The sequence below is a fragment of the Rhinichthys klamathensis genome, unplaced genomic scaffold (genome assembly GCF_029890125.1).
Source record: "Rhinichthys klamathensis goyatoka isolate OS25496 unplaced genomic scaffold, OSU_Roscu_1.1 h1tg000236l_1, whole genome shotgun sequence".
NCBI lineage: Eukaryota > Metazoa > Chordata > Actinopteri > Cypriniformes > Leuciscidae > Rhinichthys > Rhinichthys klamathensis.
The window spans coordinates 1951957-1979047 of record NW_026606759.1 but is presented as its reverse complement, the minus strand read 5'-3'; the positions used below and the strand labels follow the sequence as shown (position 1 = coordinate 1979047).

General features: G+C 40.5%; 2 long non-coding RNA genes across 2 annotated transcripts; one reads left to right on the top strand and one right to left on the bottom strand.

Moving 5' to 3' along the window:
• Nucleotides 1-6403: 6403 nt before the first annotated feature.
• Nucleotides 6404-6970, top strand: LOC130099768 (uncharacterized). Its single transcript, XR_008808454.1, has 3 exons — nt 6404-6465; nt 6587-6673; nt 6786-6970. It is a non-coding gene; the product is annotated as an uncharacterized LOC130099768 (long non-coding RNA).
• Nucleotides 6971-7266: 296 nt separating this feature from the next.
• Nucleotides 7267-9032, bottom strand: LOC130099767 (uncharacterized). The gene is made up of 3 exons (XR_008808453.1): nt 8533-9032; nt 7938-8156; nt 7267-7556 (listed from the first exon to the last, which is right to left on the bottom strand). It is a non-coding gene; the product is annotated as an uncharacterized LOC130099767 (long non-coding RNA).
• Nucleotides 9033-27091: the final 18059 nt, after the last annotated feature.

The window sequence follows — 27091 nt, the reverse complement described above, 5'->3', positions numbered from 1 at the left end:
ATTCTGCTAATGTTCTCTCTCTCTCTCGCTCCCTCTCTCTCTCCCTCTTACTTGCTCACGCCCGTAAGTTATCCATTGTCCAAACTTTACGCATTTCTCGTTCATTGATGTCTTCTTATCGTGTTTTGTTTGTTTATTATGTTTGTAAATACATATATCCCCTGTAACCGTAGTAAATACATAAGTACTCATGCCTCTATTAAATTAATTATATATTCATTTGATTGATGTACTGTCTCTTTGCTCAGCTTCAAGTCCCTTAAGTGCCAAAGATCTTGCTACAAGCTTACTAAAATTAAATATACCTTAAAGAGTATGTGTTTATAGGGCGGGAAACCCAATTCTTCTGGCCAGAGAATTGCGTTTCCTGAAATCCTATAAAGTAAGATGATATTGTGGATCCCCACAAATATTATCCTGACAATTGAGCTAATTCATTTTACCTGTTTTGTGAAACGTGGTCCGTGTAATTAATTGCAATCAACTTGTGGTTAATTTCAAGGATTCACATGCATGCATGCAGGTAAAATGACAGATCCTCCCTTATCGGGAGATTTATTAACATGTAAGACTGATCTAATCCAAACATGCATGAATAATTATTAATTACCAATTATTAATTATGATATGCAAATTCCCCACGGATTAGATCCGCCCTTGAGTCTTTACACTCTTAAAAGGTCGGCTTGGTATGCCTGCAATATGGCCATTGTGTGCAGGCTCGCACCAGCTCGACCCGCCGCCATATACGCCCTGCCCACCAAATCAGATGTGGTGCGGCAAGGTTTAGAAGGTAACGCCGGCGACTTCAGGGACGATGCAAGGTCGGGTGAAAGGTAGCTGGCTAGTGCCTCCTCAACCCGAGGCATCATCCCGTATCCCTTATCTCTAACCCCCACAACATTACTGTAGTTTAACATTGGAGGATTAGACAGGCGTGATGAAAATGGCCTGTTCCAGGATTTACACAACTCGTTGTGTAAATCCGGGAAGAAAGGGAGAGACCGGCGTGAAGGCTGCGTGCGGTGCTGCAGGAAGCGTTCATCAAGTTTACTCTTTGCACGTGCTTCCTGCCGCTCTTGTGGCTAAGAAATATCCAGCTTGGCCACAGCCCGCGTCAAAACCTCCACCAACTCATTGTAATTTGGTGCCGGCTGAACAGACTGGTGCGTGTCAACATGATCCTCATCCCCAACACTCAGTATGTCTAATTCCTCGGAATTAGACAGCTGTAAAGCAGGAACATCCTCCCGATCGGGAGAAGCTGCGGAGCGGGCTCCCGAACGGGGAATGGAGGAATCAGACTCACCAGAAGAGGAGCGAGAATATGCCTCGGCAGTCTCATCCTCGACCAGATCTCTCTGCGATCCCCACGATGAAAGCCGCCGCATTGCCTCGGCAGATGCGGGACCCGAACCGCGGGGAGAACGCATTTGGCCATCTTCCGTAAATAAAGCCAGTCGAGATCGCAGCACTCTCACAGAAAGAGACTCGCAATGAGCGCAAGCAGCCCCCTCAAGAGCTGCTTGAGCGTGCTGTCTTCCCAAACATGACACACACATCTCATGTGAATCCCCAGCCGAGAGAAAACGAGGGCACGGGAACACACACTTTCTGAACTGATCAGCCATACTGAAGTTTTCAAAAGCAGACAAACGACACCAAATAAGACTCACAAATACACAGAGCGCTTGCTGAATAGCAAAAAGCTGACTTTGCTTGTGCCGGCGTGCCTTTGTACACATCCGTGTATGCCGTCACACGCAACGCCAATAGGATTGGATTCGGTTTCATTCATAAATTCAGACGCGCTACGCTGAAGGGCGTTCCCCTAGTGTCGTCACCGACGCAGTTCGAGTTCCCTCGAAAGGGAACTCACTCCGAAGAGATAACATCTCTACTGTTGCATTTGATTGTATAAAATATCTAACTTATTGCTCTGTGCAATAAAAACACATAACATATGTGCTTTCGCATTGCAATGCATTCCAGAACTCGCTTATTCCATCGAAGAGATAACGTTTTTGGTGTTGTATTGACTCTAACTTAGATCTTAGATAACAATGAAATGAAAACACATAACATGCGCTTTCTCATTGCATGCTACAACTAAATGATTAACCCCCTGGGGTCGGCTATCGCGCCGGCGCGATTGTCTCGCTTTTTTTCTTATCAGTGTAAAAGAGACTCAAAATACTCGGTTAATTTTGATCTTACATATAAGTGTTGTACATCATTAGATCCTGTTAAGTTTCTATTTTTTTTGTGGATACTCACAATAAAAACAAAGTGTTGTGCTTTTCACCAAATAAAGAAAAACAAACATGATGCGAGTTCTGCGTTCTCTCTGTCAGTGAAGTCCATTCTGAAACGCGTCCTAAGATTAACTGTAACTCCGCGATTACTTGTCACACAGGCACGAGAGGTTTTTCTTTATGAAGCTTAAATTCTCTTCTTTTAAATGAAGTAATTTATATAAAAAACAAATATTCTCAGTTTATGCAATCTGTTTGAAAAGAGAGTGCTGTCAGTATTTTTTTCCCCAGCTCATTACACTTCATTACGCGTTAATCTGACACGCCCACGGAGGACGCGCGCTATTCAAACGCAAATGTCGAGGCAAGCCATGACAATGCCCACATCAGCCGTTCCACCGCGGCGGTAAAATGTGTGGTGTATTTGCTGCCTTTTACCGCTAAGAGGCGCTACAATCATAGACTCTGAAAAGTGTTCGTTTATTCCGGTTTATTCTCTCTAATGCGTAATCTGCTGCCGCACCGCGCTGATTCAGAGCGATTGAAAGCTGGTAGCAGAAGAATTCAACAAGTGAAACGTAGTTAAAATAATTCATAATCACAATACTGAAATTAGGCTACTGAAATGTAATTGAATAAATAATGAAAACATTTCAACATAAAACATTGCAATAAAAACATTTAGGCTACATGAATGAGGCTTTACAACTTTAACAGCATAGCCTACAGAAGACAGCTCAGTGATCAACGCAACGACACGAGCTTCGAGGAGCTTCATTCGACCCGAGATCGAATCTCAATGTAGCATACATGTTGTTAACCGATGTTGTCCTACGTTTATATTTTCCCACCTTGATGCTTAAATAGATAACTGTTTATATCTGTTTACTTATTTAAAGTCAAGAGTTTTGTTTGATTATCATTACAACATAAATTTGCTACATTCCTGTAGAACCGCAGCCGCTGCACAAACGACAAAAACTGATGAAGGAAGATTGTCAGCCGATTGCATCAGAAAATGAAAATGAAGAAGCTCGTCTTTAGTCTGCTAAATTATTGTGTAATGCAAAAGAACACTAAAATTACTTAAGTTTGAAACCAAGTTCGAACATTTCAAGGTTTAAATTGTTTAATGTAAAACAGGGTTGCATCTTGTTTAGAGTTTATTTCTTTTGCGATGCAAAATAAGAAACACTAGGCTAATCTTATTCTTGCGACTTTTTAAATTTGTATTGCCAAAGAAATTACAGCTAAATTAAACAATTAAAACAGTAGGCCTACAAAACGAAAATTGTCCAAAGAAACATAATTAAATTAAAAACATGCGTTTCTCTTTGCCTCTCTCGCGCTGGATCTCTTTTTAACAAGTTTATTTAGTCTCGCTGCGCGCCGCGTCTCTCTCGAAATTAATCATTTCAGGGTAAAAACACATCATACAGCTGATAATACTGTATATGTCGCTGCGTGTCAGCCATACAAATCACGAAAAAATTATTTAAGCTTTAATTTTTGCTTCAAAGACACAGCATGCCTTGTTGAATTCACCTTACAATAACTTCAATTGAAATTTTGTGTGAAAAAAACTTTAAATAGGCTACAATAAATAAACTACAATATTTATAATTTAATAAGATATGGGGTCTACATTTGGACACAGATTTATCCTTACAATAATTTTGCCTGCTCATCAGGCTGGCTATCCGAAACTCTCCATATGAAAGAGGAACATTAACACCTTTGTCCAGCAATGTCCCTCCAACCCCCCACAGGCTATCGGAGTCTGAGGCTGACTTAACACAAAGAGAAGTCGCAATTCACACTTATTAAATTGCACGAATTTACACGGAGAATACACGGTATAAAAATAAATAAAACTCGCGTGGAAATTAATTAATGTAATGCGGAACTACTGTTAGATACGCGGGTTCTTTAGGGACACATAATCTGTACCATCGGCTTTGCTCTGAATGCGCGTTCACTTCAAACGTTGGCTTATACGCGCGTCCTATTCGCTTTGGACTAGCGTCGAACTAGACGCGATAGACGCGAATTTAACGCTCTATTCGCGTTTGGTGTGACCGCATAATGAACAGGCTGCGATGTCAAGATTGCAATGCTGGAGTGTGTGTGTGTGTGAGAGAGAGACGCAGCCGCGTAAAAAAACATAAAAAACATACTCCGTCATTTTGTTCATACAGATCATTAAACCTGCAAAGTGTTTACTTATATTTGTGTACACTCGCAATAAAACACAACATTGTGCTTTTGTCACACTGTAAACTCTTGTCAAACTGTAACCTACAACTGTCACCCAACCAAAATCTCTCTCTCTCTCTCTCTCTCTCTCTCTCTCTCTCTCTCTCTCTCTCTCTCTCTCTCTCTCTCTCTCTCTCTCTCTCTCTCTCTCTCTCTCTCTCTCTCTCTCTCACCCCTACATGCCCAGACACACACACTCTCTCTCTCTCTCTCTCTCTCTCTCTCTCTCTCTCTAATATTTTGACCCAATTCCTGGGTTGTTTGGGTTTCTGGGTTATTTTCCTAAGAGTAACCCATGTTCTGGGTTATAGGATTCTCTCTCTCTCTCTCTCTAAAAACTCCTGGGTTATTTCTTCAACCCATTTTCTGGGTTATTTGTGTTGGGTCAAAATTATGGGTTATTTTTTTAGAGATTAACCCTTTTCTGGGTTATAGGGAGGTGAATTCAGATGAGAATAATGTTACATTGTTAATTAATAATGTTAATTAAAATTAAGGAAAACAAATATATTGATCTGAAATATAGCAAATTAATTTTAAATTAATTCAGGTACAATTACCAAACATATCGCAAGGTCTTTTTGTCTTTTTATTAATTTAATTAATAAACGAATTATATAAAACTATTGTCAGTGCACTACAAATAAACTGGTTCTATGCCTTTATTAATAAAACTTGTTTAAAAAATACAATGCCTTCTGCATTTTTGTTTTGCTTTTCCCTCCATTGTACCGAAATCGTACCGAACCATGATGTCTGAACCGAGGTATGAACCGAACCGTGACTTCTGTGTACCGTTCCACCCCTAATATATATATATATATATATATATATATAGGCTATATATAAAGTCGTTCTGTTGGATACTATTTTTTTTCCTTAGTGTGAAATGGAAATGCATGATAATTGTATTTTATAAATATAAGCAAAAAAAAACTGTATGGTGTAACAGAGTTTTAGAGCTAGACAAATCTAAATAAATATAAAATATACAGCAGACCTTGTTTGTGCGGGATTTGAACCCGTGTCATCTTGATGATGAACCCTAAGTTCTACCGCTCGGCTATGAATTTACTCACTGAGAAATACCCAAACGTCTGTTTCTCACAACAGCTGAAAAGAAAGTAAGAGATTTTAATCAGGATATGGAAGAGGGCCCCTATGTATTGCTGTACCCAGATGGTTCAGAGGTGAAAAACATTCCAGGAACAAACACCCCTTTCAAACTACACCTGTACAAAGAAGCAATTGGAAAGGCTTATCAAAGAATAACACTGTTTATAAGCACATTTCAAGACTTTTTAGCCAATGGTAAGCATATTTAATTTAATGAAAATCTTACAAAGACATAATGTATAAAACACAACACTATTTACACGAATTGGTTTAAATCAAAGTGAATTTATTACTTTCATTGTTGTTTGAAGACTGCTCTGTGGATTCTTCTAGTGAAGACAGTGAAGTGCAAGTAAAGTCTACATCTCACAGTCCGCATTATGAGAGTGACACTTTGGTGGGTGCATTTAATTGCATGTCTCCTTACATAACATTTAATTTTAACTCATTTTAACAAGTGGCTTTTTTTCTTCTTTTTTTTTTTTTTTACAGATATGGGATGATCCAGATGAAGCAAGCACACCAAATGCAGGAAGCACATCAAACAGGTATTAGCATAGTTAACAAGACATTATTTGGAGGTTAGGAGTGGAGTTGTTCAAATTAATTCACAGTAGTTGTTTTTCAGACCCCCTGATCTCATAGTTCATAATTGTTCATAATTGTTCATACCTTGCAAAGTTACTTTGTTACAACAAATGAAAATGTTTATTTTGTCTTTATAATGGTCAGTTATAATGTTATTTTAATAATTGTTATATTTCTGACAAATCTAGGAAGCAGGAAAAAATGGAACAAATATCCAAGAACACAGACATGGCCAACAAAAGTGCTACACGTAAACTGCTTCTATTACCTCAAAAAGAGTTTAAAAAAATAAATGAATTGCTTTACAAGTAGCCTACAATTACTTTTGTATGTCAATGGATGTAAATTCCTGTTAATCTGTCTTTTTACAGCAATTACACACGTCTCTATGCCCCAATAATAATCGAAAGTGACTCGGAAGCGTCCGATGATAGCAGACAACATGTTCAAGAAGAAAGGTACTTAATTTATTAATTACTCCCGTCTCAATATCATGTTCCTAAATGTATTGACTTTTTTATTTCATTATTATTTTGCTTAGCTTAATCAAAACCTCTTTATTTATTACAGCACAGATGTATTAACTTCTGCAGACATTGTGTCAGATCTCTCATTGAAGATAATAAAAACATCTTGCAGCAGATTCAACATAAATAGAGCCGATGTTTGGGATGGAGCAATTCGTGGATTCAGACGTGCATCATACAACCCATCACACGACATGCTTGTTAAATTCACAGATGACGAAGGCACAACTGAAGATTGCGCTGACACAAGAAGCGCTGCGCTGTTACACTACGTGAACTCACTCGAGGCCCACAGAGAAGGAAATGAATAGTTGAATAAAGTCGTTATTTTTGTTTGTTTTTTGCGCATAAAAAATATTCTCGTCGCTTGATAAACTTAAGGTTGAGCCACTGTAGTCACTCGGACTATTTTAACGATGTCTTTAATAACTTTTCTGGGCCGGCAAGTTTCAATCCCTTAGAAGCCTATGGAGGAGTGGTCCAGCTCTCAAATGTAATCAAAAATATCTTAATTTGTGTTCCGAAGATAAACGAAAGTCTTACGGGGTTGGAACAACATGAGGGTGAGTAATTACTGACAGAAGTTTCTTTTTTGGGTGAACTAACCCTTTAAATGCGGGCCATGTTTTTTAAAGTTATATAGTTCTCCACACCAGTCTCCCAGGTGTGAGGTGTAGTCAGATTGCTTTGAGCGTGCAGTTCTTCAAAGTTTGCCTGAAGCTGTTCATCTTGACATGTACTAAGAGTAGGTTCAATGAAAAACTGGTTCAAGTCTTCCTCTGAGACACGAAATCCGCATTCTCTCCCGTTAAACCTTTAAGTGAAAGAGGAAAAAGTTTGGTGTGAAAACTAAATACAAATTAACCTTTATCGCTGTACCTTTAATTATAAAATCTTTTCCCCAAAAATAAAACTGTCTACTAAACTTCATCAATCCAAAGTTGAATGACTTTCTTCTGTGGAATAGAATGTTAGCCACAATCTCCTTTCAGTTTAATTTTACAGAAGAACACAATGAAAATAAACTGAGTGAGACTAATATTGTGTATCATATCAAATATTTTTGTTATATGGAAGTAAGACATATGGCTTTAGAACAACATTATGGTGAGCTTGAAGTTGTATGTTAAATATAATTTTAACAATTCGATTACAAAATGCAAATAAGTTAAATATTTAATAGTCATATACTGACCTGTGTGGAAGAGCGTACATTGCATCTGGTTTACCAGAAGGACAGCGAGACTATTTAACTGCCCTAATGGTGTGAGTGTTCCAAATTTCTTTGCATTCATTAAGGTCCATCTGTAGCACACTTAAAAACACAAAACGCACCAAGCATATGTGTTCATGACTGCCATTAAAGAGTTGCCTCTCTTTCAAGTCATTCAGAAGATCCATCCAGAACTGAGTCCTGTGTAAATAAACCAACAATATCAACATCCCTTTTAGACGTTTAGGCCCGGTTTCACAGACAGGTCTTAGAATAAGCCAGGATTAGGCCTTAGTTCACTTAGGGCATTTAAGTAGCTTTTATAAACACGTCCCAGAACAAAAACATTACTGGTGTACATCTTGTGACAAAACAATGGCACTGACATTTTTTAAGATCCTGGCAGTGCAAGTTGCTCTCATTTAAAACAGCTCAAACATGCATTTTAGTCTAGGACAAGCCTTGTCTGTGAAGCTGAGAATTAATTTAATAGGTTATTTTCTAATGTATAATTGATTATTAAACTAAAATTCAGCAAGAAAACCCCTAAATATCATGACTGTTTAGACTATTATACCTTTGTTTTCTGAAGTATGACCACCAGCTTTCAATTCGTTGGTTTGTGATTGAGGAGCCATACATGTGGCTTGAAGCCCCTGCAAGGTCATCTGTGTGGACTGATCTCAGAGAACAGTGGATTGCAGCCATAGTTCCATTTTCAGTGCCACAGTCTGTGCGAAGAAGCTTTGGTATGACTCCAAATTGTGTGGCACACTGTAGGTAATAAGCAGCTATAATGTCTGGGTTGTTATTGCTAGCTCCACAGTTTAACCACATCACTTTGCGTGAGTAACCATCAATGCAACCACTTAAAGCCAAACCGTATGGTTTTAATTTGTCATAGCCATCAATGTGCCAGACATGATTTGGCCCCAAAGAATGGTAAACCCTTCTCACAAATCTTCTTCTTGAGCGTTGTTCAATGCCTAATGGATCAAGGTCTGCAATCATAAGCATTACATCTTGCCTTCTCACTGTAAGATTGTATTTTTGACGCAGGGTCTGGCACATTGTGCGGTAACCGTAATGGGGTCCAGAACCATTCAACTCGCCAACAATAGCTGTCCGGACAGCGTCCAAAGGCGAGTACAGTGGATTGGATGGACTCTAACCATCAACAAAGAATACAATATAGAAAGGGTATTATTAAGTAACAACTTTAATTGGTAGAAACATCTGACTCAGAATTTAGTTAATAAACTTAGTGTGCTCAAATAACAGTAACTTAAGGTTTAGACTTAAACTTAAGGTTCTAAGGCAGACTTAACGCATACATACCACGTTCAACCTCTTCAGACAAAAACTGGACATTAGAGCCACACGAGCTGCAAAAGGCTGTAATAGTTCTCAGATCGTTTCCACAGAATGGACAAAACATGCCAGCCTAGGAAGACTATGGTTGAAATGATAACATTTCAGCGAACTATCAGGGTGTTCATGAAACAAAAGCAGAGCTAAATTGTCTAAATCGAAAGTAGTTTATTCTGCTCGATTCAGTTAAAAACATTTTTGTTAATTTAAAAAATAAATTACACAGATTAATATGCCATCACATTACACATTGTCCGTTTATGTGTAAACTGCTTATCTACTGTCATTGTGAAGCGTCCTTGAGCTTGGGAAAGGCGCTATATAAATTAAACTTATTATTATTATTATTATTATCACTTACACAGATAATCTCTTGTCGTGTCCCGATCAAAGACAGTAAAAGAAAGGTCCCGATTGCCCGATTCGACTCCTAAGGGAAATATCTATCTATCGGCTTTTTAGTGCCGACGCTGCCCCCTAGTGGTTGGGATCATTTCCGTTGTGTTGTGGCTATTCCGTTGTGTTGTGGCTATTTCGTTGTGTTGTGGCTTGTTTCCGTTGTGTTGTGAACTTATGTTTGCTTTTTGAATTTCGTTGTGTTGTGCACTACTGGGCCACCGTACATAAGTAACTCACTCCGAAGAGATAACATCTCTACTGTTGCATTTGATTGTATAAAATATTTAACTTATTGCTCTGTGCAATAAAAACACATAACATGTGCTTTCGTATTGCAATGCATACCAGACCTCGCTCATTCCAATGTGCATCGAAGAGATAACGTTTTTGGTGTTGTATTGACTAACTTAGCTGTTCCACTGCACACACGATCAAACGTTTTGCATTAAGAATAACATATAAGCTATGCACTTGTTGCAGTGCAGTGCATACAAGAACAACTAAAAGTCATTCCGATGTGCCTTGAAGAAATCACAATTTTGCTGTTACATTGCATGAATTAAATATCTAACTTATTCCTTTGTGCAATGGGGAAAAAACACAAATAAATGTGCTTTCGCCATTCATTGCATAATACAACTAACTTGTTCATTTGTGTTTTGAAGTTAAATTATTGCACAGCAGTGCATAAAAGAAATAACATTCCGGTAAGCATTGAAGGGATAATATTTTTGCAGTTTCATTGCATTGGAAACTGCAAAGATCTAACTTCTGTGCAATGAAAGCACAAATAACATATATGTGCATTCGCATTACATACTAAGCTATCCATTTTTGTATTGAAGGGAAATTATTGCAATAGACATTCCATTATAATGCACACACAATAACAAACTCATTGCATTCATTGGTTGTAACTTATTGCTCTGTGCAATAAAAACGTCTCAGGTTACGTATGTAACCCTGGTTCCCTGAGAGGGAACGAGACGCTGCGTTTGAGACGCGGTGGGAACGCTCTGCGTGATTGCGTCATGAAGCACGTGTAAAATCAGTCCAATGGAAGCCCGATACGTCATAGGTGACGTCATAGACCAGGAAACTATAAAGCACCCTTGAAAACAGACCGCGACAGCTTCTGAAAAGTCTGAAGTAAGTCGATCAGGGTATGCAGGAAGTATGGCAGGCAAACGCAGCGTCTCGTTCCCTCTCAGGGAACCAGGGTTACATACGTAACCTGAGACGTTCCCTTTCGAGGGAACTTCGAGCTGCGTTTGAGACGCGGTGGGAACCCCATACCCACTACGCCATAGTGACAAATGCCCGTTCTGTGTGAAGTCCTTGCGCACACTAAGAAGCAAGCAACCTCGCCCCAGGAGTGGAGAGGTCAAGGTCATAAAACCTGACAAATGTATGTGGAGAGGACCAACCTGCCGCATTACAAATGTCAAGAAGGGAAACACCCGAAATTAAGGCCGTAGAGGCCGCCATACTCCTTGTAGAATGGGCCCGTACAGCCATAGGTGAAGGCTGACCGGCCGCTTCATAAGCCAATGATACAGCCTCGACTATCCATTTGCTCATAACCTGTTTAGATGCAGGGCACCCTCTTCTGAGTGACCCAAAACATACAAATAACTGCTCTGACTTACGCCACAGGGCAGCTCTGTGAACGTAGGCATCCAATGCCCGAACTGGACATAACAGGTTCAGTTTTTCCTGATCTGGGGTATTAAAAGGTGGAGGATAAAAGGCCTGCAACACTATTGGGCCCCCAACATTAACTGGGACCTTAGGAATATAACCCGGTCTAGGGTATAGAAATGCTTTCACCATACCAGGTGCAAATTCCAGACATGACGGAGCAACCGACAGGGCATGCAAATCTCCAATTCTCTTGATAGATGAAATAGCAAGGAGAAATAAAGCTTTCAAAGTGGGGAATTTTTCTGAAACCTCTTCAATAGGCTCGAAGGGAGCCAGAGCCAGACCCTCAAGTACAATGGCTAAATCCCAAGCCGGTGCTCTAGAGTGCAGTGCAGGTCTCAACCTCAATGTACCACGGAGAAAACGAGTAATCAGAGGATCTCTCCCAATAGAAGTACCCCCCAGAGGGGTATGATAGGCCGAAATAGCCGCCACATAAACTTTTAAGGTGGAAGGAGATAATCCAGCAGAGAAACGGTCTTGCAGAAAAATCGAGAACTGAACCAACAGGGCAGTTAACAGGATCTAACTGACGCTCACCACACCAGGTGGAGAATAATTTCCATTTCAGTGCATACAGTCTTCTCGTGGAAGGAGCTCTGGAATGGAGAATGTCTCAACGACCTCAGTCGAGAGACTGGATTCTATGAGCCTGGCCCCCTCAGAGGCCAGGCCCACAGTTTCCACAACTCCGGTCGAGGGTGAAATATCGTGCCCCCTGCCTGGGACAGCAGGTCCCTCCTGAACGGAATCTCCATGGGAGAGCCGTCCAGAAGAGACAAAGTCCGAGAACCAAACTCGAGTCGGCCAGTATGGGGCTACTAGTAGCAGATGAGCCCCTTCCCGGCGAACCCTCTCCAGAACCTCCGGGAGCATAGATATCGGGGGAAATGCGTACAGGTGCAGCCTCGGCCACACCTGCACCATCGCATCCAGTCTGAGAAGAGCTGGCTGCGTGAGGGGGAACCATATAGAGCAATGCGTTGTACAAACGATGTGAAAGGTCGACTTGACTTTAGTTAGACCAAAGTTCTCCCTAAGAAGCTCCACCACCTCGGGGTGAAGTCTCCAATCCCCTGGGCCTCAGCCCCTGCCTCAACAGGATATCTGCTCTGATATACGAGACCACCAGTGTGTTGTCCGCCATTCGCCGAGCAACCACTCATGATCGCCCCCACTTGTGAGGGAAGCATCCGTCGATAGCAATATGCGTCGACAAGAAGCCCCCAACACTGGGCCTGGGCGAGGAACCAAGGTTCTTCCACATGACCGAAGCACGAAGGCATAGCCGCGTGACTTTGATCATGCGAAAACGTATTTCCCCTCGGAGAAAAACCCCTTGGTCCTGAGCCACCACTGCAGGGGTCTCATGAACAGAAGGCCAAAAGTAATACGTTGGACGCAACTGCCATGAGACCCACCCGTCTGAAACTGTTTCACAGTGAGTGACTGGCCTAGATATACCCCATTACGGCTGTAAGAATTGCTACACCTAGAAAAGTGGTCCTCAGAGCACACTCTTCTTGGCGTTGAGAGGCAACTCCAACATCCTTAATGAGACAGAACGACATCTCGATGCCGAACTGCCATAAACTCAGATTGAGCTAGGAACAACCAATCATTGATGTAGTATAATACGCGAATGCCCTGGAGTCTCAGAAGAGCCAGAGCTGCATCCACGCATACTGTAAAGGTGTGGGGTAATAAACCTAGGCCGAATGGAAGAACCCGATAATGGTATGCTTCGCCCCCGAAAGCAAACCTCGGGAACCTCCCTCATCCTCTTTCGGAAACAATGAAGTAATGGCTGTCTGCTGGGAGGAGGAACCCCTTCTACAGCTCCTTTTGCAGAAGTGACAGTACTTCCTGCTCCATAACCAAAGCCTGCTCGGGGTCCACCAATGAGAGGAGGACCCCTAGAAATCTGGGCGAACGAGAACCGAACTGAATTCTGAAACCCTTTTCTATAGTGTGCAGGACCCACTGAGAAATATGTGGCAGTAGTTTCCACGCTGCCAGAAATTTACTAGGGGAACCAGTCTCTCAAGACTGGCCTCTGGATTTGTTTGAACAGTCACTACGGCGCCCTGAAGCGGCGAACCGGCAGGGAACAACCGAACTGACCATTCTACGACCCTCCTCAGAGGATCGTATGGGGATGCTGACACCTCGGTGCCCTGAACGGCGAACCGGCAGGGAACAACCGAACTGGCAGCGCTGCAACCCTCCTCAAAGAGTTGCACCCCAGAGGAAAAACGATTTCTCAAAACCGTCCCTTGGTTGAACAGTCACTACGGTGCCCTGAAGCGGCGAACCGGCAGGGAACAACCGAACTGACCGCTCTACGATCCTCCTCGAAGGATCGTATGGGGACGCTGACACCTCGGTGCCCTGAACGGCGAACCGGCAGGGAACAACCGAACTGGCAGCGCTGCGACCCTCCTCAGAGAGTCGCACCCCAGAGGTCGCCGAGGAGAAACGATTTCTCAAAACCGTCCCTGCCCCGGAGGAGCCCTCAGAAGCCTGATAGCCTCGTTTTCTTGCGACAGGACTTCTTGTCTAAGCTTTATTAGAGATGATGACAGTCCTCAGATCTTGCCTACCTCTAACTAGCTTAGTTCCTACGACCCTCCTCGGAGGATCGTTGAAAAAAGCAGGCACTTCGGCGCCCTGAAACGGCGAACCGGCAGGGAAACCGAACTGACTGCTCTTCTTTTATTTGAAGGCTCGTTTGGGGACACTGACACCTTGGTGCCCTGAAACGGCGAACCGGCAGGGAAACCGAACTGGCAGTACTGCGACCCTCCTCAGAGAGTCGCACCCCAAAGGGTGCTGAGGAGAAACGATTTCTCAAAACCGTCCCTACCCCAGAGGGGACCACCCTTAGAAGCCAGATCGCCTCGGCGTCAGGGCTTCTCCTTTGTCAAAGCTATTTTAGAGATAAAACAGTCCTCAGATCTTGCATGTCTCTAACTGGCTAGACTGCGACCGCCACCCAGGTACCCCTCAATTGCGGAGGAGCCCGAATGGCGACGCTCTGTTTTGCACTTTGTGCTGAGAGGAGCATAATAGTTCTCAGGAACATTAGATTGGTGAGGAAGAAACCTCTGGAACGCCGCTGAATGGTTTATTTCTTAGTTTTCTTGAAAGCGGAGCGTCCAGAAGAACAGACATAATTATATCTTTATTTTCCTTTATCTTTATATCAGAAAAACTTATATATATATACATATATATCACTCTGCGGCCACCAGCAGGAAACAACCGAACTGGCAGCGCTGCGACCCTCCTCAGAGAGTCGCCCCTCACATTCATCCATGTCCTTATATACTCTACCCACCAGCGCTGCCCAATAAAAATGTACTCATTATTAAGATGGCTGGTGGGTAACGTCGGGGTTAATAACGATAACGCCGACTCGGGAGAGAGAAAGCTCGCAAGCGTCTCTTTAACCCGAGGCAATGTCATACTATGATACTTAATACCCAAACATTACTATAGTCAGACATCTGGGGATTAAACACATAAAATACAAACCGGTTTATTCCACGATCTCGACACCTCAGTGTGGAGATAGGGAAAAACCACAGTCCCCGACGAGGAGGCTGAGATACAGAGTTTTCCTGTTTTAAGATACAGTTCATCTAACAAACTCTTCTTTATTTTCAATCTCATAATGTTCAGCTGGCCAGTAAATATTTAACTGGCAACAGCACTAGATAAAACCTCCTTTTTTTCTTTAAAAAAGCTCCTCTTTATTCAACAGAGTTATGAGCTGGAAAATGTATTCATTGAAAACTCAAACATCTGCCTTTTTAAAAAGATTTGTATTTGTTTTCTTTCTTTTTAAACAAAACACTAACGATACCAATTCCTCGGAACTGGAAATCGCAGCACACTAGATCTGGCATGTGAAAGCTGAGAAAGGGCGGAGCCCGTCCCAACCCCCGCTGTCAGATCCGTTTTCGAACCCCGAAATACGAGCCGTCTCCGAGCCTCGGCAACAGAGAGACCCGCTCGGGGAACGCGAACCGAACCGTCCTCCTCGAAGAACGCCCGGCGAGAGCGGAGCGTCCTCACGGACAGCTTCTCGCAATGCACAGTCAGATCCCTCGAGAAATGACTGTTGCATGCTCCACTCCCAAACAGCAACAAAAAGCTGATGTGTGTCCCCACCCGTGATGTAACGAGGGCAGGGAACAACACAACGTCTATAATATTGCTTTGCTCGCCATAATGATAGATAGTGATATATATATTGGGCTTGACAAACAACAATAAATAGACAAGGACAGAATCACAGAGAGCGCTTGCTGAAGACTACAGAAGCTGTCGCGGTCTGTTTTCAAGGGTGCTTTATAGTTTCCTGGTCTATGACGTCACCTATGACGTATCGGGCTTCCATTGGACTGATTTTACACGTGCTTCATGACGCAATCACGCAGAGCGTTCCCACCGCGTCTCAAACGCAGCTCGAAGTTCCCTCGAAAGGGAACACATAACATATGTGCTTTCGCATTGCTTTTTACCTACAACTAACGTATTCATTCAACCCAGTCTAACGGCAATTCGTGATATGGTCACGTAATTTAATCTATTGATTCGTGACACGCGCACGTTAATTTCGTTATTTTCGTGAGGAGTCTATGAGTATGTATAGAAAGTTCAAGATCAAGTACTCTTGGGCCAGAAATATGTTCAGTAGGTCAAATGTGAAATGTCTGGCTGATTTATCATCTCAACAAGTCAATCTGTATGTACTGTCAGTTGATGTTCAAGAGCTCTTTGGCCAAAAATATGTTCAGAAGATCAAATTTCTCTCTGGCTAAAATAACATTTTAAGAAGTAAATCTGTATGTATGGTAACTTCATGTGAAAGGACTCCTTTGAAAGATATATGTTCAGTAGGTCAAAAACGGACCTCTCTATGGCTGATTTAACAGCAGACGGTGGCTATAAGTTTATATGGTTTTTAAACTTTTGAGGACCCTTTGACCAGAAAAAAGTTCAATAGTTGAGATATGGACTTCTATATATCCTATGAAGCATGAGAAAGAGTCTATGAGTATGTATAGAAAATTCAAGATCAAGTACTCTTGGGACTGAAATTGTTCAGTAGGTCAAAAGGGAGCTCGGTACGGCTGATTTGTCAGTTTATATTATTTAAAAACTTTTGAGGACACTTTGACCAGAAATAAATTCTATATGTCAGAAATATACTTCTATATTGCCTCAGAAGGAGTCAATGAGTATGTATAGAAAGTTCAAAATCAAGTACTCTTGGGCCAGAAATTTGTTCAGTATAGGTCAAATGTTAACTCCTGTCTGGAGGATATATCATGTCAAGAAGGTAATATGCAGTTAATGTTCAAGGATTCTTTAGCCAGTAATGTGTTCATTAGGTCAAAAAGGGACCTCTGTATGGCTGATTTAACATCAGAAGTAGTCTACGTGAATGTAAAGAGTGTTAAACAGCTAATTGATTCCATTTTGAATTGAAGAGATGAGAGCTGTTCCATTACAATGCATAGAATTAAAGCTGCAAGCAGCGATGAAAGGGCCCTCGCACCCGTGCCACCGCCACCCGGTGGCTTCAGGAAGACAGAGCACGGTGGGCAATATGCATTTAAGTAGGTAAATATAGGAGGAGTATGTCAAAGTCAGTTAAAAAAATGTCCTTTATTATGGGGATAGTAGCATGCGTTATCACTCAGATAAGTGTTGCTAGCATGTTTTAGCATGTTTCTAGCATGTTTAGAACTCAATGGCATATTTAATTAATATGTTGCTAGTACTGCATCACAATGTAAAACATGTCACTTCCTGTCGACAGTAGGTGGCGCTATTACTATAACTGAAAATTGTCATGCAGATGTGTTCAGGGCAGGACTCTTATCAAATGTGTGAAGTTTGGCGTAGATTGGACATTGCCTTCTTGAGTAACAACAACTTCCTGTTTCATTGCATTAGCATGCTTTAGCACTTAGCTAATAATTGCTAGCATGTTTTAACATGTTTATAACATGTTTATAACTCAATGGCATATTTAATGTGTTGCCAGTATTGCATCACAGTGTTAAACATGACACTTCCGGTTGCTAGTAGGTGGCGCTATTACTATAACTGAAAATTGTCACGTAGATGTGTTCAGGCCATGACTCTTATCAAATGTGTGAAGTTTGGGGCAGATTTGACATTCCATGCCTGAGTTACAGCAAATTCCTATTTAATTGCAGTAATAACATAATTTAACATTTAGCTAAGTGTTTGCTAGCATGTTTTAGCATGTTTCTAGTATGTTGATAGCATGTTTAACACTTGCTGGCACTTTTTTATATATTATTAGGAGTACACAACAGTGTTAAACATGTCACTTCCTGTTTCCAGCAGCTGGTGCTATGACTGTAACTGCATTTGAGCATGGACATGTGTTCAGGACAGAACTCTTATCAAACGTGTGAAGTTTGGGGCAGATTGGACATTGCCTTCTTGAGTAACAACAACTTCCTGTTTCATTGTATTAGCATGCTTTAGCACTTAGCTAAGAATTGCTAGCATGTTTTAACATGTTTCTAACATGTTTATAACTCATTGGCATAATTAATATGTTGCTAGTACTGCATCATAGTGTTAAACATGTCACTTCCTGTTGCCAGTAGGTGGCGCTATAACTATAACTGAATATTCTCATGTAGATGTGTTCAGGCCATGACTCTTATCAAACGTGTGAAGTTTGGGGCAGATATGATATTCCATGCCTGAGTTACAGCAAATTCCTATTTAATTGCAGTAATAGCATGCTTTAGCACTTAGCTAAGTGTTTGCTAGCATGTTTTAGCATGTTTCTAGTATGTTGCTAGCACGTTTAGCACTTGCTGGCACTTTTTTATATATTATTAGGAGTCCTCAACAGTGTTAAACATGCCACTTCCTGTTGCCAGCAGGTGGCGCTATGACTGTAAATGAATTTGAGCATGGATATGTGTTCAGGACAGAACTCTTATCAAACGTGTGAAGTTTGGGGCAGATTGGACATTGTTTGCCTGAGTTACAGCAACTTCCTGTTTCATGGCGAAACATCAAAATTTGTCAGGCCGCTGAGGACACGCCCTTCGACGAAAACTCAACATCTTCGCAATTTAACGTCGCAAAGGCCTTAAGATTAGACTCACCAAATTTGAAGATGATCAGATTAAAACTGTAGGAGGAGTTCGTTAAAGTACGAGGCCTGAAAATGGCAAAAACTGCACAAAAATCTGAGAGGAAGTTCAAAAAGGCTGACTTCCTGTTGGGTTTTGGGCTATGCTCCAAGAGACTTTTTTGTAGGTATTGGGCCATTACATGTATGTACCGAATTTTGTACATGTACATGAAACGTAGCGGGAGGCGCACTCTGTTGAACCTTTATAGGTGGCGCTATCGAGCCATTTTGCCCCGCTCAATTCTGAAACGCATATCAGATGTAAATTTTCGCCAGTTCTGACGCGTGTGCAAATTTTCGTGAGTTTTCGTGCATGTTTAGGCCCTCAAAAATGCGATTCATTGCGGAGAATAATAATAATAATTATAAATATAGCTGCGAGCAGCGATTACGGGCCCAAGCCGGTGGCACCGCAACCCCGGTGCCTTTAGTTACCTAAAGGCACCGGAGTGGCGGTGCCGCCGGCTTTGGCCCTTCATCGCTGCTCGCAGCTATATTCATATATATATATATATATATATATATATATATATAAACAAGCCGGTGGCACCGCCACCCCGGTGCCTTTATATATATATATATATGTCTACATTGTTCAATCACGCCTCACACACACACACACACTTTTGCAGAGCCCACACCAATGCAAGCTCTATAGCACACATCTTCTCAAAGGTCAAAGCGGAGTTACGATATTGCCCGTCATGCACAGTAACCCTAAAGGCACCGGGGTGGCGGTGCCACCGGCTTGTTTATATATATATATCGTATTATTCTAACTTGTAAAAAACTATTAACTTTTGTTAATATTCAACCATTTCACAACTAACTTTTTTCCATAGATCAAACACAACATAATTATATGGTGGACTGAAACAAAAATTATTAATTAAATAAAATTATTGTTTTCCTCTGAAATAGCAAAAGCATCACACACTAGCTGTACCTGCTCTAAATAAAAAATAGTAATTCAATAAAAATACAAAATCGAACTAAATAAAATAAATTATTACAAAAACAAAATCAAACCAAAGAAAATATATCTTCGAAAAAAAAAGCGAGTGTCATGAGGAAAGGCGCCTCAGGAATCGTCAGGATTAACTCCATGTGTAAGGAATTTTGATTGATTTTATTTGTCACTTGAAAATTATTGTTAAATGTGTGCCTGCATAACTTTAATAAGATTTATTTTCTTTGATTTGATTTTGTTTTATATAATTTATTTATTTCGATTTTGTATTTTTATTTAAATACTATTATTTATTTAGAGCAGGTACAGCTAAGTGTGCGATGCTTTTGCTATTTCAGAGGAAAAAAAACACATTTTATTTCAAAAAGGCTTTTCAATTAAATAAAATGTTCAAGCTTTGTTTTCGTTTTATTATTTTGTTTGTTTTAAGCTTTGTTTAATTTATATTGTTAATCATCTGACACAAAACAAATGCATAAAGTATCATTTTAACTTTTAAAAAACTATTAACATTTGTTAATAGTACATTGCCTGTCTTTTGTTAATAGGACAAAACATAGTTATTATATTTTATAACATTTTATAAATATATAAAATAAACATTTGTAATGAAATCGTTCAAAAAAATGATATTAGCATTGTTTTAAACTTTGAAACAGAAGTAGCGCAATGCCTGGCCACTCCCGCGCCGCCTCCTTTTCACAATCCGAGGGAACCGTCTCCGGAATATTAACCTCACTCCTAGAAGTCCAATTCTCATTATTCATGCCTCTTACCTGGGATTGATTGCACACACACACACACACACACACACACACACACACACACACACACGCACGCACGCACGCACGCACGCACTCACACGCACACACACACACACACACACACACGTGTCAAGTCACTTACATTTTAGATGCAATATTGACTGTTCTTCTGTTTCAGCAGCGAAAATAGTTAAACAAAGATCACAGCAGAACCATTGCATCTCACAGCAACGTGTTTTCTCATTACTGAATGATTCAGCATTTTGAACAAATTGGTTGACTCAAAGATTCAATGACAATCCATAAACATCTGTCTCATTCATGAATGACTCAGTCGTTCAAACGAATCCTTTGAACGAATGAATCAATGACCCGCTCATTAAGACGGTCGCCTGGCGACACCTAGTGACGGTTTAGTGTTATTTGATTATACACTCAAAATATTCCACAACAAATCCTTTAAATTTAATGATATTCAGAACAGAACACGAATAAAAAAATAACTATAATAAAGCCAAAACGAAATAATTTAAAACAAAAGTAAAAGTAAGTGGTGTTAGGCTCACGTAAATCTCTCTTTAGAATCTAAATGTTGCAACATTTGCGATGTATTTGGATGCTAAACTATTCTTTATTACAGGCTTTGTACTTCACTCACGTTCCAATATCGACGGAAAAAATCATCCTCTTCACTTGTGCAAAAATGTGCTTGGAAAAATCACAGTGGAGCGGTGCTTACTGTGAATGATACAAATTGTACTACTGACTATTTCAACATAGCAGTGTAATTTGTATATGTTAGGTTGAATGTTTTATTATTGTGTGTGTGTGTGTGTGTGTGTGTTTGTGTGTGTGTGTGTGTGTGTGTGTGTGTGTGTGTGTGTGTGTGTCAGTGTGTGTGTGGGGGTCTGGGTGGCTCAGCGCGATTGAACAGTGAAACATACTCCGTCATTTTCTTCATACAGGACATCATTCAAACGTCAAAGTGTTTACTTATATTTGTGTACACTCGCAATAAAACACAACATTGTGTTTTTGTTAAATAAATTAAAGTAATACGTCCCCCGAAATGGCGCTAATTTTAAAATGAAACTAAAATGCTCACGGCTGCACGGGCATTCATAACTCTGCGCGCCCACGGTGAGGGACGAGCAGAACAGAGCGAACGTTGTTTAGTTCATTCCTACTTCCATAGGAATTAATTGAAAAAGCTCACTCTACTCTGCACCATTATTAATGAATTGTGCAGACGTCCTTATTTTACTTTCGTTTTTTACCTGATTTTGAACACAAGAGGGCAGTATAACACTATGTATGATTTGGAAAAAAAAAAATTTTTGACTAAACAACCATTCTGGCTGTTTTTAAACTTAAACATTATTCTCTAATTGCTCTCACCATGCCCGTTTCTGAAACTCTGCACATGTCTACTGTCTAATAAATGTGATGTGTCTGTCGGGTTTCATGCAATTTCAAGTATGTTAAGAGTCTCAAAAGCATCAACAAAGAATAATAAAGTTTGATGCGTTGCCACGGCAACAGTATCTAAGATATCAATAATCCTTTCTCAGGTCTACATCTGCCGTGTGTCTACATTATACACATAAAGTTTGAAGCAAATTGGGTAAAAATAAGAGGGTGATTTCAAAGCCTTTAGGAAGTGACACACTTCCTGCTGCCAGTTGGTGGCGCTATAACTTTGACTCACAATAGTCACATCCATGTGATCGGACTCTTACAGCGAACACACTGCTGAAGTTTCATCAAGATCAGTTAATGTATGCAGAAGTTATAACACACTTCCTGTTTCCTTTATTCGCCATAAATTCGTTTTCTCGCCACGGCCAAACCGTTCGAGATATCAAAAATCCCCTGGCAAATTTTCATCCTCAATGTCTTGACTTCATGCTGACCGAGTTTCGTGGCGATTGGTTGAATTCTCTAGGAGGAGTATATCGAATTCCAGGGGCATACGCTTCCAAACAAACCATAATAGCCGACTTCCTGTTGGGCTGGGGTAAAAAGTAAAAGTACAAAGGATATATGAATCGATGAGATCTATATGTGTACCGAGTTTCATATTATTACATTCAAGCGTGTTTGATTTATGGACCAAGTTTTCGGACCCTGTTCCAGGGGGCGCTGTCGAGCCCCCCTGCCACGCCCGGGTACCAGCTTCAGCCCGGCCCTGATGGCCGCGGGTTCTGACCCGTGTGCAAAGTTTCAAGAGTTTTTGAGCATGTTAAGGGCCCCAAAAGTGCGCTGAGAGTCTCAAAAGTATCCAAAAAGAATATTAAAGTTTGATGCGTTGTCACGGCAACAGCATCTAAGATATCAACAATCCTTTCACAGGTCTACATCTGGCGTGTGTCTACATTATACACATCAAGTTTGAAGCAAATCGGGTAAAGCCTGTTTGATTTATGGACCAAGTTTTCGGACCCCGTTCCAGGGGGCGCTGTCGAGCCCCCCTGCCACGCCCGGGTACCAGCTTCAGCCCGGCCCTGATGGCCGCGGTTTCTGACCCGTGTGCAAAGTTTCAAGAGTTTTTGAGCATGTTAAGGGCCCCAAAAGTGCGCTAAGAATCTCAAAAGTATCCAAAAAGAATATTAAAGTTTGATGCGTTGTCACGGCAACAGCATCTAAGATATCAACAATCCTTTCACAGGTCTACATCTGGCTTGTGTCTACATTATACACATCAAGTTTGAAGCAAATAGGGTAAAGCGTGTTGGATATATGGACCAAATTGTCTGACCCGTTCAAGGGGGCGCTGTCGAGCCCCCCTGCCACGCCCGGGTACCAGCTTCAGCCTGGCCCTGATGGCCGCGGGTTTTGTCCCGTGTGCAAAGTTTCAAGAGTTTTCGAGCACGTTAAGAACCCCAAAAGTGCCCGAAAGCATAAAAAAGCATGAAAAAGCTTAAAAAAAGGAATATTAATGTTTGATGCATTGCCATGGCAACAGTATCTAAGATATCAATAATCCTTTCACAGGTCTACATCTGGCGTGTGTCTACATTATGCACATGAAGTTTGAAGCAAATCGGGTAAAAATAAGAGGGTGATTTAAAAGCATTTTGAAAGTGACACACTTCCTGCTGCCAGTTGGTGGCGCTATAACTTTGACTCACAATAGTCACATCCATGTGATCGGGCTCTTACAACGAACACACTGCTGAAGTTTCATCAAGATTAGTTAATGTATGCAGTAGTTATAACACACTTCCTGTTTCACGTTTCTCGCCATAATTTCGTTTACTCGCCACGGCCAAACCGTTCGAGATATCAAAAATCCCCTGGCAATTTTTCATCCTCAGTGTCTTGACTTCATGCTGACCGAGTTTCGTGCCGTGTGTTTGAATTCTCTAGGAGGAGTATTTCACATTCCATTGCATGTGTTTTCCAAACAACCCTTAATAGCCGACTTCCTGTTGGGCTGGGGTAAAAAGTAAGAGCATGAAGTATATATGAACCGATGAGATCTATATGTGTACTGAGTTTCATATTATTACATGCAAGCGTGTTTGATTTATGGACCAAGTGTTCAAACCACGTTCCAGGGGGCGCTGTCGAGCCCCCCTGCCACGCCCGGGTACCAGCTTCAGCCCGGCCCTGATGGCCGCGGGTTCTGAGATGTGTGCAAAGTTTCAAGAGTTTTCGAGCACGTTAAGGCCCCCAAAAGTGCCCAAAAGGTAGTAAAATAATAATAATAATAATAATAATAATAATAAATATATATATATATATGAATATAGCTGCGAGCAGCGATTACGGGCCCAAGCCGGTGGCACCGCAACCCCGGTGCCTTTAGTTACCTAAAGGCACCGGAGTGGCGGTGCCGCCGGCTTTGGCCCTTCATCGCTGCTCGCAGCTATATTCATATATATATATATATATATATATATAAACAAGCCGGTGGCACCGCCACCCCGGTGCCTTTATATATATATATATATGTCTACATTGTTCAATCACGCCTCACACACACACACACACTTTTGCAGAGCCCACACCAATGCAAGCTCTATAGCACACATCTTCTCAAAGGTCAAAGCGGAGTTACGATATTGCCCGTCATGCACAGTAACCCTAAAGGCACCGGGGTGGCGGTGCCACCGGCTTGTTTATATATATATATCGTATTATTCTAACTTGTAAAAAACTATTAACTTTTGTTAATATTCAACCATTTCACAACTAACTTTTTTCCATAGATCAAACACAACATAATTATATGGTGGACTGAAACAAAAATTATTAATTAAATAAAATTATTGTTTTCCTCTGAAATAGCAAAAGCATCACACACTAGCTGTACCTGCTCTAAATAAAAAATAGTAATTCAATAAAAATACAAAATCGAACTAAATAAAATAAATTATTACAAAAACAAAATCAAACCAAAGAAAATATATCTTCGAAAAAAAAAGCGAGTGTCATGAGGAAAGGCGCCTCAGGAATCGTCAGGATTAACTCCATGTGTAAGGAATTTTGATTGATTTTATTTGTCACTTGAAAATTATTGTTAAATGTGTGCCTGCATAACTTTAATAAGATTTATTTTCTTTGATTTGATTTTGTTTTATATAATTTATTTATTTCGATTTTGTATTTTTATTTAAATACTATTATTTATTTAGAGCAGGTACAGCTAAGTGTGCGATGCTTTTGCTATTTCAGAGGGAAAAAAACACATTTTATTTCAAAAAGGCTTTTCAATTAAATAAAATGTTCAAGCTTTGTTTTCGTTTTATTATTTTGTTTGTTTTAAGCTTTGTTTAATTTATATTGTTAATCATCTGACACAAAACAAATGCATAAAGTATCATTTTAACTTTTAAAAAACTATTAACATTTGTTAATAGTACATTGCCTGTCTTTTGTTAATAGGACAAAACATAGTTATTATATTTTATAATATTTTATAAATATATAAAATAAACATTTGTAATGAAATCGTTCAAAAAAATGATATTAGCATTGTTTTAAACTTTGAAATAGAAGTAGCGCAATGCCTGGCCACTCCCGCGCCGCCTCCTTTTCACAATCCGAGGGAACCGTCTCCGGAATATTAACCTCACTCCTAGAAGTCCAATTCTCATTATTCATGCCTCTTACCTGGGATTGATTGCACACACACACACACACACACACACACACACACACACACACACACACACACGCACGCACGCACGCACGCACTCACACGCACACACACACACACACACACACACACACACACGTGTCAAGTCACTTACATTTTAGATGCAATATTGACTGTTCTTCTGTTTCAGCAGCGAAAATAGTTAAACAAAGATCACAGCAGAACCATTGCATCTCACAGCAACGTGTTTTCTCATTACTGAATGATTCAGCATTTTGAACAAATTGGTTGACTCAAAGATTCAATGACCGATCCATAAACATCTGTCTCATTCATGAATGACTCAGTCGTTCAAACGAATCGTTTGAACGAATGAATCAATGACCCGCTCATTAAGACGGTCGCCTGGCGACACCTAGTGACGGTTTAGTGTTATTTGATTATACACTCAAAATATTCCACAACAAATCCTTTAAATTTAATGATATTCAGAACAGAACACGAATAAAAAAATAACTATAATAAAGCCAAAACGAAATAATTTAAAACAAAAGTAAAAGTAAGTGGTGTTAGGCTCACGTAAATCTCTCTTTAGAATCTAAATGTTGCAACATTTGCGATGTATTTGGATGCTAAACTATTCTTTATTACAGGCTTTGTACTTCACTCACGTTCCAATATCGACGGAAAAAATCATCCTCTTCACTTGTGCAAAAATGTGCTTGGAAAAATCACAGTGGAGCGGTGCTTACTGTGAATGATACAAATTGTACTACTGACTATTTCAACATAGCAGTGTAATTTGTATATGTTAGGTTGAATGTTTTATTATTGTGTGTGTGTGTGTGTGTGTGTTTGTGTGTGTGTGTGTGTGTGTGTGTGTCAGTGTGTGTGTGGGGGTCTGGGTGGCTCAGCGCGATTGAACAGTGAAACATACTCCGTCATTTTCTTCATACAGGACATCATTCAAACGTCAAAGTGTTTACTTATATTTGTGTACACTCGCAATAAAACACAACATTGTGTTTTTGTTAAATAAATTAAAGTAATACGTCCCCCGAAATGGCGCTAATTTTAAAATGAAACTAAAATTCTCACGGCTGCACGGGCATTCATAACTCTGCGCGCCCACGGTGAGGGACGAGCAGAACAGAGCGAACGTTGTTTAGTTCATTCCTACTTCCATAGGAATTAATTGAAAAAGCTCACTCTACTCTGCACCATTATTAATGAATTGTGCAGACGTCCTTATTTTACTTTCGCTTTTTACCTGATTTTGAACACAAGAGGGCAGTATAACACTATGTATGATTTGGAAAAAAAATTTTTTCGACTAAACAACCATTCTGGCTGTTTTTAAACTTAAACATTATTCTCTAATTGCTCTCACCATGCCCGTTTCTGAAACTCTGCACATGTCTACTGTCTAATAAATGTGATGTGTCTGTCGGGTTTCATGCAATTTCAAGTATGTTAAGAGTCTCAAAAGCATCAACAAAGAATAATAAAGTTTGATGCGTTGCCACGGCAACAGTATCTAAGATATCAATAATCCTTTCTCAGGTCTACATCTGCCGTGTGTCTACATTATACACATAAAGTTTGAAGCAAATTGGGTAAAAA